Source organism: Balaenoptera acutorostrata, chromosome 15, assembly GCF_949987535.1.
Source record: "Balaenoptera acutorostrata chromosome 15, mBalAcu1.1, whole genome shotgun sequence".
In the NCBI taxonomy this organism is placed as follows: domain Eukaryota; kingdom Metazoa; phylum Chordata; class Mammalia; order Artiodactyla; family Balaenopteridae; genus Balaenoptera; species Balaenoptera acutorostrata.
In genome coordinates this window covers 47,446,678-47,469,373 of record NC_080078.1, presented here as the reverse complement: position 1 = coordinate 47,469,373, position 22,696 = coordinate 47,446,678, and the positions used below count along the sequence as shown (strand labels likewise).

The 22,696-nt window shown below is 38.9% G+C and overlaps 1 protein-coding gene across 4 annotated transcripts in view; it reads left to right on the top strand.

Annotated features, from left to right (window-relative positions):
* Positions 1–22,696, top strand: part of MACROD2 (mono-ADP ribosylhydrolase 2) — a 2,013,670-nt gene that overhangs the window by 1,233,517 nt on the left and 757,457 nt on the right. The gene's annotated exons all lie outside the window — the stretch shown is intronic.

Here is a 22,696-nt window from a genome sequence, read left to right as displayed (position 1 = left end):
AAGTGATTTCATATCCTGAGCCTCATTCTTCTCATCTGTAGACCAGGGAAATTAATAGATTTTACCGCAAGGAGAATCGCAGTAGTTAAATTAGTTCATACATGTCAAATACTTATGATAGTACCTGCTAATATATGTATTAATAAGTTTCTTGGGACTTCCCTGGTGGCTCAGTGGTTAAGAATACTCCTGTCAATGAAGGGGACATGGGTTCAAGCCCTGGTCCGGGAAGATCCCACATGCCACGGAGCAACCAAGCCCGTGTGCCACAACTACTGAGCCTGCGCTCTAGAGCCCGCGAGCCACAATCACTGAAGCCCGCTTGCCTACAGCCCATGCTCCGCAACAAGAGAAGCCACTGCAATGAGAAGCCTGTGCACCGCAACAAAGAGTAGCCCCTGCTCGCTGCAACTAGAGAAAACCCGCACACAGCAACGAAGACCCAATGCAGCCAAAAATAAATAAATAAAAATAAATAAATTTATTTTAAAAAAATAAGTTTCTTCATCATCAACTAACAAGGTGCTAAGTACTCTACATTGTAATCATCGCAATAGCTCTGTGAGGTTGGTATTTTTTAAAAAATTATAGTTGACATACAATATTATATTAGTTTTGGGTGTGTAACATTGTTAATCTATATTTGTATATATGATGAATTGATCACCACTGTAAGTCTAGTTAGTAAACATGTCACCATACAAAGTTATTACAATATTATTACAATATTACTGACTATATTCATTGTATCCCTGTGACTTAATTATTTTACAACTGAAAATTTGTAGCTCTTAATCCCCTTCACCTATTTTGCCCAATGCTACACTGCCCACCCCTCTGGTGACTACCAATTTGTTCTCTGTATCTATGAGTCTGTTGCAGTTTTGTTATATTTGTTCATTTTGTTTTTTAGATTCCACATATAAGTGAAATCATACAACATTTGAATTTCTCTTTCTGCCTTGTTTCACTTAGCATAATACCCTCTAGGTCCACCCATGTTGTCAGAAGTGGCAAGATATCATTTTGTATGACTGAGGAGTATTCCACTGTGTGTGTACGTGTACGTGTACATGTATGTGTATGTATGTGTGTGTATGTATATATATATATGTATACACACGTATATATGTGTGTGTGTGTGTGTATATATATATATATATATATATATATATATATATACACCACATCTTCTTTACCCATTTATCAATCAATGGACACTTAGGTTGCTTCCATATGTTAGATGTTGTAAACAGTGCTACAATGAACACGGGAGTGGATATATCTTTTCAAATTAGTGTTTCTGTTTTCTTTGTATAAATACACAGAAGTGGCATTGATGGATCTTATGGTAGTTCTATTTTTTGATTTTTTAGAAACCTCCTTACTGTTTTGCATTGGGCCTGCACCAATATACATTCCCACCAGTAACATACAAGGGTTCCCTTTTCTCCACGTCCTCATCAACACTTGTTATTTGTTGTCATTTTGATGATAACATTTTGATGACAGACATGAATGGTATCTCACTTTGGTTTTGATTCACATTTTCCTGATGATTAGTGATATTGAACTTCTTTTCATGTGTCTGTTGGCCATCTGTACATCTTCTTTGGAAAAATGTCTATTCAGGGCCTTTGTCCATTTTTTAATCAGATTGCTTTTTTTTAATGTTGAGTTGCATGAGTTCTTTATATATTTTGGATATTAACTTCTCATCAGATATATCATTTGCATTCAGTAGATTGCCGTTTGTTTTGTTGATTGTTTCCTTGACTGTGCAGAATCTTTTTAGTTTGATGTAGTCCCTCCTAGCACATAAAGTATCTGCTAAAAAATCAGCAGATTGGGGGTTCTCATGTATGTAACTAGTTGTTTTTTTTTTTTTCTTGCTGCTTCTAAGATTCTCTCTTTAACTTTTTTTTTTTTTTTTTTAATGACTGTGTTGGGTCTTCGTTTCTGTGCGAGGGCTTTCTCTAGTTGCGGCAAGCGGGGGCCACTCTTCATCGTGATGCGTGGGCCTCTCACCATCGCGGCCTCTCTTATTGCGGAGCACAGGCTCCAGACGCGCAGGCTCAGCAATTGTGGCTCATGGGCCTAGTTGCTCTGTGGCATGTGGGATCCTCCCAGACCAGGGCTCGAACCCGTGTCCCCTGCATTGGCAGGCAGATTCTCAACTACTGCGCCACCAGGGAAGCCCCTCTCTTTAACTTTTGACATTTTAATCACAGTATGTCTTGGTGTGGGTCTCTTGGATTCACCTTGTTTGGGACTGTTTGTGTTCCTGGACTTGGATGTCTGTTTCTTTCACCAGGTTAGGGAAGTTTTCAGCCATTATTTCTTCAAATAGTTTTTCTGTCCCTTTCTCTCTCTCCCCGCTCCTTCTGGAAACTCTATAATGTGAATGTTAGTTCACTTGATGTTGTCTCAGAGATCCTTTAAACTATCCTCATTTTTTAAATTCTTTTTTTTAATCCTCATTTTCTAAATCTGGTTGGGTGATTTCCACTACCCTGTCTTCCAGGTTGCTGATCCATTATTCTGCATCCTGCATCCTCTCATCTACCATTGATTTTCTCTAGTATATTTCCCATTTCAGTTATTGCATTCTTCAGTTCTGATTTGTTCTCTTTTATATTTTTCCTATCTCTTTGTTGAAGTTCTCACGGAGTTTATCCCTTCTTCTGAGTTTGGTGAACATATTTATGACTATTATTTTGAAAACCTTTCTGGTAAATTGCTTATCTCCATTTCATTTAATTCTTAAATTATCTTATTTTATCTTTTTCTTGTTTAGCAGGTGTCTCTTTGTCTACTCTTTTTGCCTAATTCTCTGTGTTTGTTTCTATGTGTTAAGTATATCAGCTACATCACCTGGTCTTGGAAAAGTAGCCTTATGTAGAAGGTGTCCTGTGGGGCTCAGTGGCATGATCCCCCACTGGTCACCAGAGCCAGGTGCTCCACAGGTGTCCCCTGTTTGGGCTGCAAGCACCCTTCTGTTGTGGTTGGGCCATGATTGCTGCAAATACACTGGTGGGCAGGGATGGCCCATGACCCGTCTACCTGTGTGGCTTGGCTGTAACTGCTGCAGATGCCCTGATGGGCGGGGATGGTCCCCAGCCAAGGTGATTGAGAGATATGGCCATGACTTCTATGAGTGTGCTGATATGAGGGGCTGGCCCCCTGGAATGGGAGCTGCTACAGAAGAGTGCTGATACCAGCCAGGGCCATCCACTGAGTGGGGTGGGGCAGGAGCCACTTTGGAGGGGCCAGCTGGGGAAGGTGGGTTGTGTGAGGTGAGTCCTCAGGGGAACACAGTGTTAGCTAGGTTGATATAGAAATGGTACCCACCAGTGCCAGGCGAGCTAGGTGGAAGGAGAGTGAAAAAAAAAAAAAAATGGAGTTTGCTATCACTTCCATCCATGCAGAAAGTTCCACTAAACATCTGTCCCTCCTGCACATGCCCTAAAATTAGTCGATGAATCTCCTTCTCATTTTTCAAGCTGCTGCCTCTGCACAGCGACTTGGAGGGAGTGAGTTTCTGCACAAGCTCTTCAAGAACAGAGCCTCAGTTTCCCACAGCCTGCCATCCCTCCCGGATGTAAGCCCTGCTGGTTTTCAAAGCCAGACATTAAGGGAACTTGTCTTCCCAGTGCAGGTTCCCCAGGCTGGGGAGCCCAAGGTGGGGCTTGGACCCCTTACTCCTCAGCGGAGAACTCCACGGTGGTCATCTCTCCCACTTTTGTGGGTTGCTGTACCAGGGTGTGGGATCTGACTAGACTGTGTGTCTGTCCCTCCCACCCATCTCATTATGGCCTTTTCTCTGTATCCTTAGTTGTAGAAAATATGTTCTGCTGGTCTTCAAGTTATTCTCAGAGATAGTTGTTTTATTCGTAGTTGTAGTTTTGGTGTATCTGTGGGAGGAGGTGTGCTCAGGATCTTCCTATTTTGCCATCTTGTTCCAGACCTCTCTCTCTTTTTTCTTTTTCAACAGACAAAGAAATTGAGGGTCAGAACAGTTAACTAACTTGCTGAGGGTTGCATGTCTAGAAAATTGTAAAGCTAAAGATAGAATTCTGTTCTGTCTGGTTACAAAGACTGTGGACTTAACTCGCCAACTGTAAAACATGAATTCTTTGAATTGCACCTTGAATTTAGGGCCAAGGTACAACATTCCTTTGCAATTCAGAAGCTGGTATTTGATTGAACACAATATGGTGGTACCTCAGCTGACTGGAGCTCCTGAGAATACATCACCTGGACAGTCGAGCCAAAACCTAGACTTGACAAAACTTTTAGAATATTATTTGATATTTGGGTACATGCCAAAACTTTAAAAATATTATTTAATTTTGGTAGAACTCTCTGTAAAATATATTATACATTTCTCTGTCTTCTTATACAGATTATATTGAAGATGATTTAAGATTATATTAATGACTCAATCATTTATCACTATGAACTTCATTTTTATTCTGTCTTCTAATATAGGTACATTATGAGAGTGTACTGAAATAAAGAGGACTATTGTTGACATGGACTGTTATGTATTTTTAGGTTCCTGTGCTTGGTTTGTAAAGTTTTAGATGTTTCCTGTCACAGTGGTTGCTACTTCTCCTTATCAGTGTACCTGTTTGGACTGTCAGTCTTCCAAAAATCCACCAGAAATATCTACTGATCAAGCACAGCTGGGTTTATTAAACCTATTGAAAGATGAGAGACCATAACCTTGATAGTCTTGGTAGTGCTTCAAATGAGGAAATTCAGGGAGATTATGTATAGTGTACGGTATGAACTGGGTGATTTTAAGATGGGTCTTACAAGGCAGGGAAGTGGCTGTGGTTTTGCAGAGGTTAATGCATAATAGCTTTGGACTGGTGGTCACAGTGAGGGGACAGATCTAAAGCAAGCCTTGATGATCAGTCTGTTGGTATTAATAAGCAGGCTATTTCAGTTGGTTCATGGTTACGTTTTACAAGAACATGTTATTTCCTGGAGTAAGAAGTTAAGTTATTTTTGCCTGGCTCCAATATTAAAATAGGCAAGTATATTTGATTTCAGAATTGCATAGTACAAGGACAAGAAAGTATATTGGTTTGCTTTCTCGCTTGCCTTTATGATTTGGCATTTCTATATGCTATGGAATGGGAAACATGATAACTGGAATTGTGAGTTGACAGTCACTAAAAGTTAAGTGGGAGCCTGAGAAAATGACTTGTGCACGCGTGTTTTGTGTTTAGGCAGAAACCACTTTTTTTTTGCTTAATTCCTTGTTGGCTTCTTAATGTCATGTAAGCAACATTGTTGACTCGCTGATCATTCGCTAGGCATCCGTTACTTGATTGCAAATGATGGGTTGGTCAATTTTAGTAGAAAGTGAATCAAAGAGCTTTTTAGTCCTCAAAGTAGTACTAGTTGTTTTTTTCTCCTTTATTAATATTTTATTTGCATTTTTATATTGAGTTTTTCACAGCCCTTAATAACCTTCTTTTTTGAATTTGAAAATTTATAAAGTAATGCTGCTTGGATGCAACGTTTTTGCTTTTTTTTTTTGGTTTTTTTTTTAACCATGAACTTTAGAATGTCTGGGGATTTTATCCATACTTTTGGAAAAGTTCTTCTGGAGTACTTGAGCTATACTATTGAAGTAAATAGTCTGAGACATTGGAATTTGGAATGGAATGCATGGGAGATAAAGTTATTGAGCAAGTATGAAGTATATAATTAATATCTAAAATAAAATGTGTATTGTTTTACATCTGCAGTCTAGTGATTGGAGAATAGTAAAAAAGATCAAAGGTCCGAATTGTATAGTAGCAAACTGGGAAAAAAATGAATTTGATCCATTATTTAAAACTTCTGGCTGTTTATAGTAACTTAAACCAATTGAATAATAAAATACTTGTTCTGGCCGGCAAAAATCCTTTCTAAGAATTATGTACGGTAAGAGGATATGAGAAACTGATCAAACAAGGGTTTTGAAGCCTCATTAACCATGGAATTTTTAGTGACGCGACATGGATATTGTAGACTTGGATTTATTTTGAAATGACAGAAATTTCCTAACAATATTTGAAACCTATTTTGGTTACTGCTGTCGATGTTTGCTTTTCTTGTCTTTACTTTTTTTTCAATCTCATATTCAGTACTATAATTTATTGGCCTCTGGCCCAGGGAGGTGGGGAACAAGCCTTCAGCAGCTTTTTACAGTAAAAAATAAGTTCAAGTTTTATTATTGAATTAACAGCTTTCATGTAGGGAGAATTTGTGGAAACCATACTGTAGATGACAATGTGGCCTCTTTTCTTTCTTTTAGTTAATTTTCCTACTCTCGACTAGAATGTAGATATTTTATATATATCTAATCATATATCTAAATTTACACTTAATAAAAAGTACATATATATGTGTGTATATATATGTATATGTATTTTATTAAATATAGGGGATAAAAGAAAACCTGCCTGCACTGCACATCTGAATATTTCTTAGGATGTACATTTATGTGAAATACCAGGTGAGACAGGTTATGATTCATTTTATGTCATATAACATGAGTTAAAATAAAGTCTATTTAGTAACACAGATGCCAAAGTAAGGAAAGACAAATATAAGCCTCTGGGACCAAATGTAGGTGACTCTGCTCCAGTGGTTTATGAGTGTGGTCATGATATTGAATTCAACAATCCACAAACAGCATTTATTGAGAACCTACCTATTAAGTGCCAGGAGCCCATGCTGGGTACTGCAGATCTAGAAATAAATGGCTTTGGTTCTGAAAATTTCACAGTACGTTGTCCCTTGCTATCCAAGGGGGACTGGTTTCAGTACCCCCCACAGACAACAAAATCCACCAATACTCACATCCCTTACCTAAAATGCCATATAACCTACACACATTCTTCCATATACTTTAAATCATATCTAGATTACTTATAATACCTAATACAATGTAAATGCCATGTAAGTAGTTATAAATACAAGGTAAATATTATACAAATATTTGCCTGCACATGTCAAATTTAAGTTTTGTTCATTGGAACTTTATGTAATTTTTTTTCGAATATTTTTGATCCACGATTGGTAGAATCTGCAGATGCAGAACCCTTGGGATGGAGGGTCAACTGTATAACTGAAAAGTAAAGCCAGTTAATTAAACAATATAAGTAATAAAAGTATGTAAATAAAATTGATTCTGCCAAAGTATAATATTCAAACTGTTAAAACTATGATTTTCACATAAATATTAAAGTGTCAAAGATTTTGTTCACCTCATCAGTTAATGAGAGAACCAGCAAGATGATGGAACCAATTCAAAGAGCATTCGTGGAGCTAGATATTTACAGGCAACTTAATAAAGGAATATTAAGATAAGATTGCTAGGTTAGATATAAAAGTAGTTAATTCCCTACAGAGCAATGAAGCATAATTTTTAGAATTATCGTTTTTTCCAGATATACATTGTGTCTCTCCTGAATAAAAATCTACAAATTAGTGTGTAACCTCACTATGTTTGCGATCTTTTCACAATAGTAATCAGTGAGTTGAGCAAAACACATTCTCCTAGATGATTCTTCAGTGAGTCTTTGCCCCTGTGTGGCCTTGTGCTGCCCATCTTTTGCCTTATTTTTTAAGTCTTTCATATTTTTTTATTAATAAAAAAATTCGGGCACAATAGAATGTGGGAGAGAGGAAGACCAGTGGGATTCCAAGTCAAGGAAAGTTAAGGAGAGAAAAACATCTGAGATAAACCTTCTATAAATGAGGAGAAAATGTCCAGTAAGACAAAGTCTTTGGGGAGGGAGGGGGTTGGAGGGGCAGTGACAGGTAAAAGGAAGGGAGAAATAGGTGAACTCTAAGTGCCATTTCTTGAGCAGTTTTATATTTACTTGTGGGACAGATGAGTCACTGTGACCAAGGGCCAATGTATGAGAGATCTTTACTTGATACTTTATTGTATTTATTGTGGTGGTGGTTTTTAAAAAGTCAGAAAATCAAATCATCTGTGTACTGGCATGAAGTCATACATTAGTTGTTTTTAAAGTCATAAATTCATATGTCAGTGACTTAAAACTCTTTTAGAAGGAAATGCCCAGGATAATGAAAGCAGAAGATAGAGATCGGGAACTACCCAGGCACTAAAACTGAGCAGAGCCTCTAATTATTAGCCACACCCCTGAAATTCCCTTCTTTACTCCAGGAGCTTTTTCTCTCCCCATTTTCTTTTGTTCTCTTCCATTCCTTTCCTCTCTTACCCCAGACATGAAATGTAATCTGGGAGCCATCACCATCTACCATCTCACTGGCTGAGCAAGGTGCATCTGAAAGAAGCATCATCTACAACTTCCCTTCTTAGGTTGCAGGCAGAGAAGAGGAAGCACCAGGATGGAGCAAAATGGAATGGAATCTCTCTTGAAACACTTTTTTGTCTAAACGATTTCTGCTGTTAAAAAATATATTGTTTACTTGGCTTCACGTTTCTCTCTGATATTAATTTTCTTTTTACAAAACAAGTCACATCCAGAAATGTTTGTTAATTTAAAATCTCTTTTATAGCTGAGCTTTCCCAGTGGGTAATAAACAATGGGCCACGGGGTTATTCAATCTTTTTTAGTATTATTTCCAAGGTGGTGGTAAAATAATGACCACACCTCAAACTCTTGGCCTTGCTGTATGAGCTGCCGCGGTTAGAAATTTCCAGGCTCAGTTTAATGCAGCAGCAAACCAGGGGAGCTCTAAATACAAAATAAGTGAGGTGTTGCTCTAGTAATCCATTTATATACAGCATTTATTTTAGCCTTTTTTTTTTTTTTGACTGTTGACAATTGATCATTAGATTTATAGTATTTAGCATTGATTTTGGAGAAGGCCAGTTTGTTTTTCCATATCAAAGCTGTCCAATATTTCACTTTTCATGTGGTCCTTTAGGATTAATTAGAGAACAATTTCAAAAGGGCCACTCCAGGATTTAATCTATTAATAATTTTTGTTTAATCCCCCCAAACTATGAATGCTTATTTTATTCATTTCTAATTGGGCAATTTCATATTTTACCAACAAGTACAATTAATTAGTAGGTTAAAACAAATTGCTTTGCTTTGACTGAGGATCTGAATCCTTTCAATAAAGAAACCCAGATTTTTTTTGTATCTTGGGGACACACACACACACACACACACACACACACACACAGAATCTTTCCTGAACAATTTTTCTTTTAAGGTGACTTAAGCATCTTGGGCCTTTTTAGATGAATAGCAGGATTTGGGCTTTTGAAAAAAAGTCTATATCCTGAATGAAAAAGCTTCTATTTACAGGGACCAATTAGCTATAATTAGCATGCGAGTTTTAATGATACTGTATGGTGAAGCTGATTATGCCTGTGGGACTGAGGATGCAAGTCACTTCTATTGCTTATTGTATGCAAATCTAGCCACTCAGCTTTAATTAGATGTTGAAATCCAGAACAAATATCAACAATTGCTTGAGTATTAATGAGCAGCGTGAACTGCCCATCATGACTTTTTAAATGGCAGAGGCTTATAAGCAATAGATTTGGCTCCCACAAAATGAACAGGCCTCTTAGAGCCCATACTTTGCACAACAAAGTCAAGGTTAGGCCAATCTGGCTGACAAAATTTCTGCTTCTTCCTGTTTCCTCTGATAGCGCCTTTTTGCTTTGCGAATATTAATGGAAGGTGGCTCTTGTAATAAAAAGGAAGTTCAAAATAAAACTTAGTATTTTAAGAAAAGCCAGATTGTGGACTGTTTTCAATCAGATATTTGATGGTTTATAATCTGGTGGGATTCTAAAAGGTCAGTTAGTAGAGTTCCTTCCAATTATTAACATGTTATAGTTTATATATTGTAAATGAAAATCACTCTGTGAATTAACAGTCAGATTGCGATGTTCTTCGGCAACAGCAGAACCTGGGAAAATTGTAAAGTAAATGTAGTTGATCTCCTCTTCATTCACTGAAGAATTGCAGGGAAGAGGTGGAAAGTAGTGGCCATCTGATCACCCTGCAAGCTCTCCTCTGGTTCCCTGGTCCCAGTTTTCTCATCATGCTTTAGTTTGCCTGTCCTAAGGAGGACATAGTAAAAACACTAAATGGGGAGCGACTTGCTTCCATTCACTTTTCCAGGACCAGTTGTATCTGAAAATGGGACCCAGAGAAGGTAAATGCATTACCTGAAAGAATAGATGCTAACTTCCAGCCATCCAATGAGGAAATTTTGAGATATCTTCCCTGTGCCCCTCAAATCCAGCCACATATTGACCCGTCCCACTCCTCCTAAACCATAAGCCATCCTTTCTTGGCAATCTTCCTTCTATCAAGATGTTTAGATAAGGGTGTTATCATGTGACTCAGTTTTTCTATGTAATTTTAGCTGCATGTAGAAATAAAGTTGCTTCTTAATAGCAGATCTGAAGAGGGACAAATCACAAGCAGGTTCCAGTTAAATTTGTAGTTCCTGTAAATATGCCAACGGCACTGTATCACTGTATTCTCTTCTCTTTCTCCCTCCCTCCTCTCTCTCTCTCTCTCTCTTGCTTTCTTTCCTTTTTTTTTTTTTTTCTTCTACTTTTCCTGAACCTTCTCTCACTGGAAAGAAAAAAAAAAGTCTATAAGCATTCACACAGACATCGATCTGTTTTGAATTACCTTGGTATATTAACAAAGAGAAAAAAAGTGACTAGCTACCATTGTTCCAAAGGTTGATTTCTGATTTCTCTAACTTCTGTTGTGTCTGGATTTCTCTCTCCATTTTTCAAAGAATGACCCTCAATAGCTTAATAAATCAGCTAATAAAATGTTTTAGCATCTGCTAATGCTCCCTGAGTGTGTCACATGCTTGTTCAAAGGCTTTGTAAGGAAACACAATGGAGGGAAACCACAGGCCATTGTGAAAAGCAACACTATCAGGTTTCAAAATACTGCGGAACCTACATCTTCACCTTAAGACTTTGCTTGTAAATATTTACATTGTTTGCCCAGATGGTGGCAGAATTGGAAAATGTGGGTAACTTTTTTTTTAATATCATCTCTTAATAAACTAAAAAAAAAAAAATTCATAAGCTGGGATTGCACACTGTCACAAAAACATTGTGTTGATTTGAAAAGTTTTGTTGCTATTGTAATGTTCCTTTATCACAGCAAGAGGAAGTGAAAAGATACAAGTTTCTTCAGGTTCTGGGGATGGTATATTTTCATAGTGCTGTTCACCTAAATAAACCTGAGGCCTTGGTAGCTTCCAAAATATTTCAATTCCAGACAATGAACTTCCATTGAATACTTACCATGTGCCATACATTGTGCTGATGATTAAAGAGCCTCTCCTGTGTAATCAGGCAGATAAAGATTATACAGTTAGAGGAGCGAGGGTGACACTCTTGCTGACTACCGTTAGCAGGTTTTGGCCAGGGTCCCCGATGGCATCCTCACCACCCAGGTGGGGAAAGGCAGTGGCAAGATGCCTTCTTCTCTCACCTGGAGAGCTTCAGTTACCTCCTACCTGTGCTCCCTGCCTCTGTTTCCCTTCCTCTCCAGCCCATCCTCAGAACCATAAATTTTCCACGTCTCAATTCCATGCCACTTGCTTCTTGTTTTAACGGATCCCCAATGGATCCCTTAGACGAATCCACAGTCCTCTGTACCAAGCCTCAAATCCTGAAGATGGTTTTCAAGGCCGGCCATAATCTGGCTGTCTCTTGGTCACCTCAATGACCCTGTCACCCACCACGCTTGTTCGCATCCCCAACTTTTTGGCTCACCCGCACAGAACTACTCACAGTTACCCAAATGGGATATCTGGGTCTGCCTCTGTGCTGTTCTCTATGGAAGAAAATCAACCACTAGCAAGAGCACCGTTAATGTGAGCCTCTGTTTTATTCTAGAGTAGCAGGACATGAGAAGGCTGGGCAGAGATTCTAACTGGAGAAGCAGGGTGGAGTGTTTATAGCTTTAGCAGGAAGAGGGAGGGGTTGTTTTGGGGATTAGCAGCCATTGTTTGAACAATTTGAATTTTATTAGGAGAGGTGGAGAGAGACAGGTAGGGGCTAAAGGCATATGCTAGAGACAATGGCAAAGAAGAGATAGTGGGAGCAAGGCCATGCGAGGGCCTCAGTGGAAATCTCTCTATCCTTCAGGGTCCCTCACATGTCTGTGTGCAGAACTGTCCTTCTATTCCTCTCCCCTCTGCGTCCCTACACCTACCAGGCGAACTCCTCATAACCGTGGTTCAGAGGTTACCTCAACTCAGAAGCTCTCCCATGCCTCCTGGGAACTCGCCCCCTTCCCCCCCAACCTCCAGAGACCCCAAAGTTCTCTGCTCAAATCTGGAAGAGACTTTATCTCAGAGCATTGTAATTTGCTGTTTGCTTTTTTGACTGCTGCAGCAGATTGCTCAGTTTCTGGAGGGCAGGGACAGCACTTTGGCTACCTTTGTGTCCACAGAGCCTGGCATGATGCCTGGCACAAAATAGGATCTCAAAACTTTTGTCCAGGGTATGTAGTGAACATGGAACAGTGTCAGACATTCACTTATGAGCATCCCGCCTCTGACCTAACTCCCGGGGGGAGGCCACTATCCTCTCCTTCTGTCTGCCCCCTCCCATCAACAGATTTCTAGGCTTTTCTCCTTTGGATTTGGAAACTGGGCAGAACAAACAAACAAAAATCAGAAGGTGGGAGGTGAGTGTGGGAAGTTAGTGAGAGAGGATAGAGAAAGAGATGGGGAGAGGCTGAGATGTGAAGATAGAGGAGGGAGAGTTTTAGATTTGTTTCATTTGCTGTGTTCTGTTTGAGAAGGAGGTATCCAAGAGCAGTGCAGGATTTCAGAAAACTGGTAGAAAACAGAAGAAATGGAGTACAAGATGATTATTGAGACTTCTGATATTGGTGGTATCTTTCAAGAAACAGCTTTGAAATATTAAAATTCTTCCAAATTAAAATTGTATTTAAATATAAATTGGGAATCCTCTTTCCTCTTCCTTCTCTCCTTCTATCCTCCCTCCCTCTCTCCCTCCCTCCCTCCCTTCCTTCCTTCCTTCCCTCCTGTTTGTACTGTTTCTCTGCATGAATATAGGGATCAGACTATGAGAATATAGAAATCTTAAGGGTTATGATTGAGGGAATGAATTAACTATTGAAAAAGTAAATGAATGAGTGACCATGTTTCCCTCAGGGTCATGGCCAAGATAGCAGCCGGAATCTCCACCCATGAACTCCCCAGAAAAAATGCCTTCCCTCCAGACCTTGGGAAACAGGAAGCATCAGACCATAACAGAATTGATTTTTTTCTTTCTGCTCATTGTCTCCTCAGGAGAGGAATGCCTTCTGAATTATCTCCCTTAAAACTCCAGAACCACAAGATTTCCATCAGCCTCCTCTGAATGGAAGAGGGTGGTAAAATTGTCAACAGCATTCATTTGCAAATCCTCTTGACTGAATATGCGGTTCAGATGGGAGCTTCTTATATATGTTTAAATTATTTTTGTCAGATTATAAATCACTGCTTTCACAGTTCTCCACAGGACATAGATAACAATGTTCACTATTGAACCTTCCCACAGAGCATGTCCATGATTCTTCCTCATGCAGAAGGTCTGACTACACAGGCTAGCCAAGCCAACATGTCTCCATTTACCTTTCTCTTCCTGTGCTTGGACAAGGCTTTCCCTTGGGGTCTGGCCCTGTCTCATCCTCTCCCAAACTTCCATTCACCCATTCTTTAGCTACCACCCCCACAACCTCCTCCCCCATCCACCCATCTCCCTGTGGCTGCCTATGGCTGGTTGAGATCCATGTATTGTTTCTAACTGAAAAGTAAACAGATAAGTACATTTTAAGGTGAAATGGCTAACTAATGATAAATATTGTCTGGCTCTAAAGGTAATTTTTTGGAATAAAGTTATAGTCAAGATTGGAAAATCACAGTTGGTGTATATCAAAAAGGAACAGGAGAATGGTTCAAGATGGCAGGATATGGGGATGTGCACTCCCTCTAATGAGAGCACTGAAATCATGACTAACTGCTAACAATCATTGACAGGAAGACACTGGAATTCACCAAAAAAGATACCCCACAACCAAAGACAAAGGAGAAGCCACGGTGAGATGGTAGGAGGGACACAATCACAATAAAATCAAATCCCATAACTGCTGGGTGGGTGACTCACAAACTGGAGAACAATTATACAACAGAAGTCCACCCACTGGAGTGAAGGTTCTGAGCCCCACATCAGGCTTCCCAACCTGGGGGTCCAACAATAGGAGAGGTATGCCCAGAGAATCAGACTTTGAAGGTTAGTGGGATTTGATTGCAGGACTTAGACGGGACTGGGGGAAAAAGAGACTCCACTCTTGAGGACACACACAAAGTAGTGTGCGCATCAGGACCCATGGGAAGGAGCAGTGACCCCATAGGAGACTGAACTAGACCTACCTCCTAGTGCTGGAGGGTCTCCTGCAGAGGTGGGGGGTGGTTGTGGCTCACTGCGGGGACAAGGACACTGGCAGCAGAAGTTCTGGGAAGTACTCCTTGGCATAAGCCCTCCTGGAGTCTGCCATTAGCCCCAGAAAAGAGCCTGTAGCCTCCAGTGCTGGTTCGCCTCAGGCCAAAACAACCAACAGGGAGGGAACTCAGCCCCACCCATCAGCAGAAAGCAGATTAAAGTTTTTCTGAGCTCTGCCCACCAGAGCAACACCCAGCTCTACCCACCACCAGTCCCTCCCATCAGGAAGCTTGCACAGCCTCTTAGATAGCCTCATCCATCACAGGGCAGACAGCAGAAGCAAGAAGAACTCCAATCCTACAGCCTGTGGAACAAAAACCACATTCAAAGAAAGGCAGACAAGATGAAAAGGCAGAGGGCTATATACCAGATGAAGGAAAAAGATAAAACCCCAGAAAAACAACTAAATGAAGTGGAGAAAGGCAACATTCCAGAAAAAGAATTCAGAATAATGATAGTGAAGATGATCCAGGACCTTGGAAAAAGAATGGAGGCAAAGATTGAAAAGATGCAAGAAATGTTCAACAAAGATCTAGAAGAACTAAAGAACAAACAGAGATGAACAATACAATAACTGAAATGAAAAATAAACTAGAAGGAATCAATAGCAGAATAACTGAGGCAGAAGAACAGGTAAGTGACCTGGAAAACAGAATGGTGGAATTGACTGCCATGGAACAGAATAAAGAAAAAAGAATGAAAGGAAATGAAGACAGCCTAAGAGACATCTGGGACAACATTAAACACCACAACATTCTCATTAGAGGGGTCCCAGAAGGAGAAGAGAGAGAGAAAGGACCCGAGAAACTATTTGAAGAGATTAGAGTCAAAAACTTCCCTAACATGGGAAAGGAAATAGCTACCCAAGTCCAGGAAGCACAGAGTCCAAGGCAGGATAAACCCAAGGAGAAACACGCCGAGACACATAATAATCAAATTGACAAAAATTAAAGACAAAGAAAAATTATTAAAAGCAACAAGGGAAAAATGACAAATAACATACAAGGGAACTCCCATAAGGTTAACAGCTGATTTCTCAGCAGAAACTCTACAAGCCAGAAGGGAGTGGCATGATATACTTAAAGTGATGAAAGGGAAGAACCTACAACCAAGATTACTCTACCCGGCAAGGATCTCATTCAGATTCGATGGAGAAATCAAAAGCTTTACAGAAAAGCAAAAGCTAAGAGAATTCAGCACGACCAAACCAGCTCTACAACAAATGCTAAATGAACTTCTCTAAGTGGGAAACACAAGAGAAGAAAAGGACCTACAAACACAAACCCAAAACAATTAAGAAAATGGTCATAGGAACATACATATCAATAATTACCTTAAACATGAATGGATTAAATACTCCAACCAAAAGACACAGGCTTGCTGAATGGATACAAAAACAAGACCCATACATATGCTGTCTACAAGAGACCCACTTCAGACCTAGGGACACATACAGACTGAAAGTGAGGGGATGGGAAAAGATATTCCATGCAAATGGAAATCAAAAGAAAGCTGGAGTAGCTATACTCATATCAGATAAAACAGACTTTAAAATAAAGAATGTTACAAGAGACAAGGAAGGACCCTACATAATGATCAAGGGATCAATCCAAGAAGAAGATATAACAATTATAAATATATATGCACCCAACATAGGAGCACCTCAATTCATAAGGCAATTGCTAACAGCTGTAAAAAAGGAAATTGACAGTAACACAATAACAGTGGGGGACTTTAACACCTCACATACACCAATGGACAGATCATCCAAACAGAAAATTAATAAGGAAACACAAGCTTTAAATGACACAATAGACCAGATAGATTTAATTGATATTTATAGGACATTCCATCTGAAAACAGCAGATTACACTTTCTTCTCAAGTGCACATGGAACATTCTCCAGGATACATCACATCTTGGGTCACAAATCAAGCCTCAGTAATTTTAAGAAAATTGGAATCATATCAAGCATCTTTTCCGACCACAATACTATGAGATTAGAAATCAATTACAGGGAAAAAACCATAAAAAACACAAACACATGGAGGCTAAACAATACGTTACTAAATAACCAAGAGATCACTGAAGAAATCAAACAGGAAATCAAAAAATACCTAGAGACAAATGACAATGAAACATGACGCTCCAAAACTTATGGAATGCAGCAAAAGCAGTTCTAGGTGGGAAGTTCACAGCAGTACAATCCTACCTCAAGAAACAGGAAAAACCTCAAATAAACAATCTAACCTTACACCAAAAGAACTAGAGAAAGAAGAACAAACAAAACCCAAAGTTAGTAGAAGGAAAGAAATCATAAAGGTCAGAGCAGAAATAAATGAAATACAAACGAAGAAAACAATAGCAATGATCAATAAAACTAAAAGCCAGTTCTTTGAGAAGATAAACAAAATTGATAAACCATTAGCCAGATTCATCAAGAAAAAGAGGGACAGGACTCAAATCAGTATAATTAAAAATGAAAAAGGAGAAGTAACAACAGACACCGCAGAAATACAAAGCATCCTAAGAGACTACTACAAGCAACTCAATGCTAATAAAATGGACAACCTGGAAGAAATGGACAAATTCTTGGAAAGGTATAACCTTCCAAGACTGAACCAGGAAGAAATAGAAAATATGAACAGACCAGTCACAAGTAATGAAATTGAAACTGTGGTTAAAAATCTTCCAACAAACAAAAGTCCAGGACCAGATGGCTTCACAGGTGAATTCTATCAAATATTTTGAGAAGAGCTAACACCCATCCTTCTCAAACTCTTCCAAAAAATTGCAGAGGATGGAGCACTCCCAAACTCATTCTACAAGGCCACCATCACCCTCATACCAAAACCAAAGATACTACAAAAAAAAAAGAAAATTACAGAGCAATATCACTGATGAACATAGATGCAGAAATCCTCAACAAAATACTAGCAAACAGAATCCAACAACACATTAAAAGGATGCTACACCATGATCAAGTGGGATTTACCCCAGGGATGCAAGGATTCTTCAGTACATGCAAATCAATCAATGTGATACACCATATTAACAAATTGAAGAATAAAAACCATATGATCGTCTCAATAGATGTAGAAAAAGGCTTTGACATAATTTCCACACCTATCTGTGATAAAAACTCTCCAGAAAGTGGACATAGAGGGAACCTACCTCAATATAATAAAGCCCATGTATGAAAAACCCACAGCAAACATCATTCTCAATGGTTAAAAACTGAAAGAATTTTCTCTAAGATCATGAACAAGACAAGGATGTCCACTCTTGCCACTCTTATTCAACATAATTTTGAAAGTCTTAGCCATGGCAATCAGAGAAGAAAAAGAAATAAAAGGAATACATACTGGAAAAGAAGAAGTAAAACTGTCACTGTTTGCAGATGACTATACATAGATAATCCTAAAGATGCTACCACAAAACTACTAGAGCTAATCAATGAATTTGGTAAAGTTGCAGGATACAAAATTAATGCACAGAAATCTCTTGTGTTTCCGTACACTAACAAAGAAAGATCAGAAAGAGAAACTAAGGAAACAATCAGATTCACCATTGCCAGAAAAAGAATTAAATACCTAGGAATAAACCTACCTAAGGAGGTAAAAGACCTGTACTCAGAAAACTATCAGACACTGATGAAAGAAATCAAAGATGACCCAGACAGATGGAGAGGTATACCATGTTCTTGGATTGGAAGAATCAGTATTGTGAAAATGACTACACTACCCAAAGCAATCTACAGATTCAATGCAATCCCTATCAAATTACCAATGGCATTTTTAACAGAACTGTAACAAAAAATCTTAAAATTTGTATGGAGACACAAAAGACCCTGAAGAGCCAAAACAATCTTGAGGGAAAAAATTGGAGCTGGAGGAATCAGACTCCTTGACTTCAGACTTTACTACAAAGCTACAGTAATCAAGACAATATGGTACTGGCACAAAAACAGAAATATAGATCAATGCAACAGGATAGAAAGCCCAGAGATAAACCTACGCACCTATGGTCAACTAATGTATGACAAAGGAGGCAAGGATATACAATGGAGAAAAGACAGTCTCTTCAATAAGTGGTGCTGTGAAAACTGGATAGCTATATGTAACAGAATGAAATTAGAACACTCCCTAAAACCATACACAAAAATAAAATCAAAATGGATTAGAGACCTAAATGTAAGACCGTACACTGTAAAACTCTTAGAGGAAAACATAGGTAGAACACTCTTTGACATAAATCACAGCAAGGTCTTTTTTGACCCACCTCCTGGAGTAATGGAAATAAAAACAAAAATAAACAAATGGGACCTAATGAAACTTTAAAGCTTTTGCACAGCAAAGGAAACTATAAACAAGACGAAAGGACAACCCTCAGAATGGGAGAAGATATTTGCAAATGAATCAACAAAGGATTAATCTCCAAAATATATAAACAGCCCATGCAGCTCAATATTAAAAAAAACAAACAACCCAATCAAAGAATGGGCAGAAGACCTAAACAGATATTTCTCCAAAGAAGACATGCAGATGGCTAAGAGGCACAACATCACTAATTATTAGAGAAATGCCAATCAAAACTACAGTGAATTTTCACCTCACACCAGTCAGAATGGCCATCACCAGAAAATCTAAAAACAATCAATGCTGGAGAGGGTGTGGAGAAAAGGGAACCCTCTTGCACTGTTGGTGGTAATGTAAATTGATATGGCCATTATGGAGAACAGTATGGAGGTTCCTTAAAAAACTAAAAGTAGAATTACCATATGACCCAGCAATCCTGCTACTGGGCATATACCCAGAGAAAACCATAATTCAAAAAGACACATGCACCCCAATGTTCTTTGCAGCTCTGTTTACAATTGCCAGGTCATGGAAACAACCTAAATGTCCATCAAGAGAGTAATGGATAAAGAAGATGTGGTATATATATACAATGGAATATTACTCAGCCATAAAAAGGAACGAAACTGGGTCATTTGTAGAGACGTGGATGGACCTAGAGACTGTCATACAGAGTGAAGTATGTCAGAAAGAGAAAAACAAGTACCGCATGCTAACGCATATATGGGGAATATAGAAAAATGGTACAGATGAATCAGTTTGCAAGGCAGAAATAGAGACACAGATATAGAGAACAAACGTATGGACACCAAGGCGGGGAAGTGTGTGGGGGGGAGGGGCGGTGGTGGTGGGACGAATTGGGAGATTGGGATTGACATATATACACTTATATGTATAAAATAAATAACTACTAATCTGCTGTATTTAAAAAAAATGAAATTCAAAAAAATTAAAATTAAATTACAGAAAAGGAAAAAAGAAATAAGATTGGATAATCATTAGAATGATTATCTGTTCTGCAAATTGTCCCCAGAGGAGATTTGTTCACAGGCTCTGGGGCCACCTTCCTGTCCTTTAGGATTTGCTGTAGCAACTGTCGCTATAATACTGAGGACTTTGATGCAACTTTGTCAGTCTTGGGCAGCCAGACCCCAGAGAGATTTATAAGGAAAACAGTTCATAGTTTGCACACACCTGCCTTCTCAATCCCTATTGTTTTCAATGGATGCCCCTGAAACTCCCTTCCCCTTCACTTTTCCACTCTCTGCCCGGCTAACAAGGCTTCTGTTTACACCTTTAATTAATTAATTACTTCAGTGTTTATTTGGCACCTACTAGCCCCCCTGGGGGATAATAACACCTTAAGCTGTGATCTCATTTAAGAGAATTTGCATTTATTAAAAGACTCTGAAAAACTTAAATGCTTTTAAGTCCCCAAAAAAGTAAATTTCCAATGGTTGGCAACCTACCTGGTTGGGAGACACAAACATAGACTATGAAATAGGAGATGTCAGCAAGCAGAGCCCAGAGGCAGATTTCCCATGAAGTTAATAAAGCTTCAGCTTCAGGGCCCACACTTGGACAGACCAGTTTTTATAAATGCATCTTCTTTTTGGTAAATAGGCCTTCAAAATTGTATAAACCTCAGGCCCCACAAAATATGGAACCCAAATGACCCCCACCCCCACAAGAAAAATCCCCAAAGGTTTATGAGGGTAAAAGCCATGTTTACCCTGTTTACCAGTTTCTAAAACATCACTGGCACATTGTAGGAGCTCAAGAAAAATGTTCTGGATGTTGAATAAATGCATAATACATGTAAAGTGCCTAATTCTTTCCCTGGCTTATAGTATGGGCTCAATACATATTTGCTGAAAGAATGATTACTTTGATGAGTGAATAAATTAGTGAATGAATGGGAAAGTTAGGGGCAGCCTAAATCTCTGTGGAGAAAGATGCCCTTTCTGTCCTAACCTCCCCCATTCATCTCATGGGCAGCCAGACTGGCCTCCCCACCCCAAGACCAGTTAGCCGAACATGGGTGAGCACATCCAGAAATAGTTTCAGAACACAAACTGCCTTTTTCCCCAAGACACCATGTGGTCAACTGTGGTTAATAAACAGACTCTTGTTAACAAGAGGTACAGTTATGTGGAAACACTATACCTCCATCTATGAAATGCTAGATTTTCAAATTAGAGACTTGGGATTTGTTCCCAGTCCGCCTACCCCTAACATTTGTAATAAAGCACTGCCTCACACAGAATTATATTCTTAGGGAAAAATGAAAAACATGTTTGAAGAACTCAACCCTTATTAACACCATTTTTTCCATAACAGTAACCATGGAACAGTTATGTATTTAACCCCTGTAGTCTTTAAGCCTGCTAAAATATCTAATTAGTTAATTAGGAAATTAATTATGTGCTAAAAAGGGAAAATTTGAAAAGTGTCTATGGGTGTATAAAACTGTGTTTAAAGTAAACTTCTATTTTGAGGCTTTAGTGCTGTCCCAGTGTATTAGCATTTCATGATTCTTTGTATTCATTAAAATTTTTTTCACAAAAATATTGGAAAGTTTCCCAGAGTTCTCCCTTCCCACCTCCTGGTGTATATCAAACAGAATATTTGGACTTATCTAGTCAAATCAGAGTTGGAATTGTTTTTTGTAAGAGAGTGGTTCCTTGGAAGTCATTCAGAAGCTAAGTGTAGGGAAAATTATTTTGATTTATAGGGTCAATGTTTCTCTGTCATAAGTCAGTGATAAGTAAACTGGTTCTCAGGAATTTCTTTTTTTGATACTTACAACAATCAATTTGTGAAGCATATAGCATAGACAAAAAGGTGTCTATGTTAAGACCAAGTCCAAGACCACCGGTAAGAGGCTGCTCCTTTGTTCCTCTTCAGCACTGTGCTGAAGATGTACTGTTTACATTCACTATGTAAATGGTGGGATCTCATGGTCCTGAAGGCACAGAATGAACAGACACTTTCTGAATGCAGTATGCACGTCGGAAAGAAGGCATTGATCATTTTCAGATCATAGGTCAATTATCTTTTCCAATTTGGGGAGTAAAATAATATGTATCAGTTACTTCCAAATATAAGTACATTTCATATTGACTAGTGTTTGCAGTTGCCAATCCATCTTCCCATCCAATGCCCCTTTCCTGTGATTCCCAGTATCCCTTCTAGTTGGTCTGGACCTGTCATGGTACTTCTGTTGGGAAGTTTTTGCATTTGTTCATGCTGTTCCCTTGACCTTGAAAGGAAATCCACTATTTCCTGAGATCCTAAAAATTAAACTTTTCTACCCAAACTAACACCTTCCCTACAATGAATTGCCAAGAAAATGAAAGCCAACAAAGAAGGTGAGATTTTGACTTTTTAAGAGAACTGCTGACTAGGCATAAAAGAAAAAGCAATTTTGTCTGAAGGCCTAAAGATGGAGGGGGCAGTCTGGGTAGCTAAGTGATTGATTTCTCCACTGTCACTTAGAGCATCCGGATACAATTGTTGGCTCTGACAATTGAGTGCTGTGTTTGCAGGAACATAGGGTATAGTGGATGGTGGGAGAATTCAGGTCTTGGAGTCGTCTTGACAAAAGAGTACAATAGTGAACAATTTATGTAATACTCTGAGCTTTGGTTTCTTTATCTATGAAGTGAGAATACTAATATCTACCTAGCCAGGCTGTAAGGATTGAAGACAATGTATGCCAAGCACTTGTCACAGTGGTTGGTTAGCATATAAGCACTAAATAAACAGTAGCTATTGTTATCATGATGACTGCAAGGTCTTTACCCTTCTATTAAGGGTG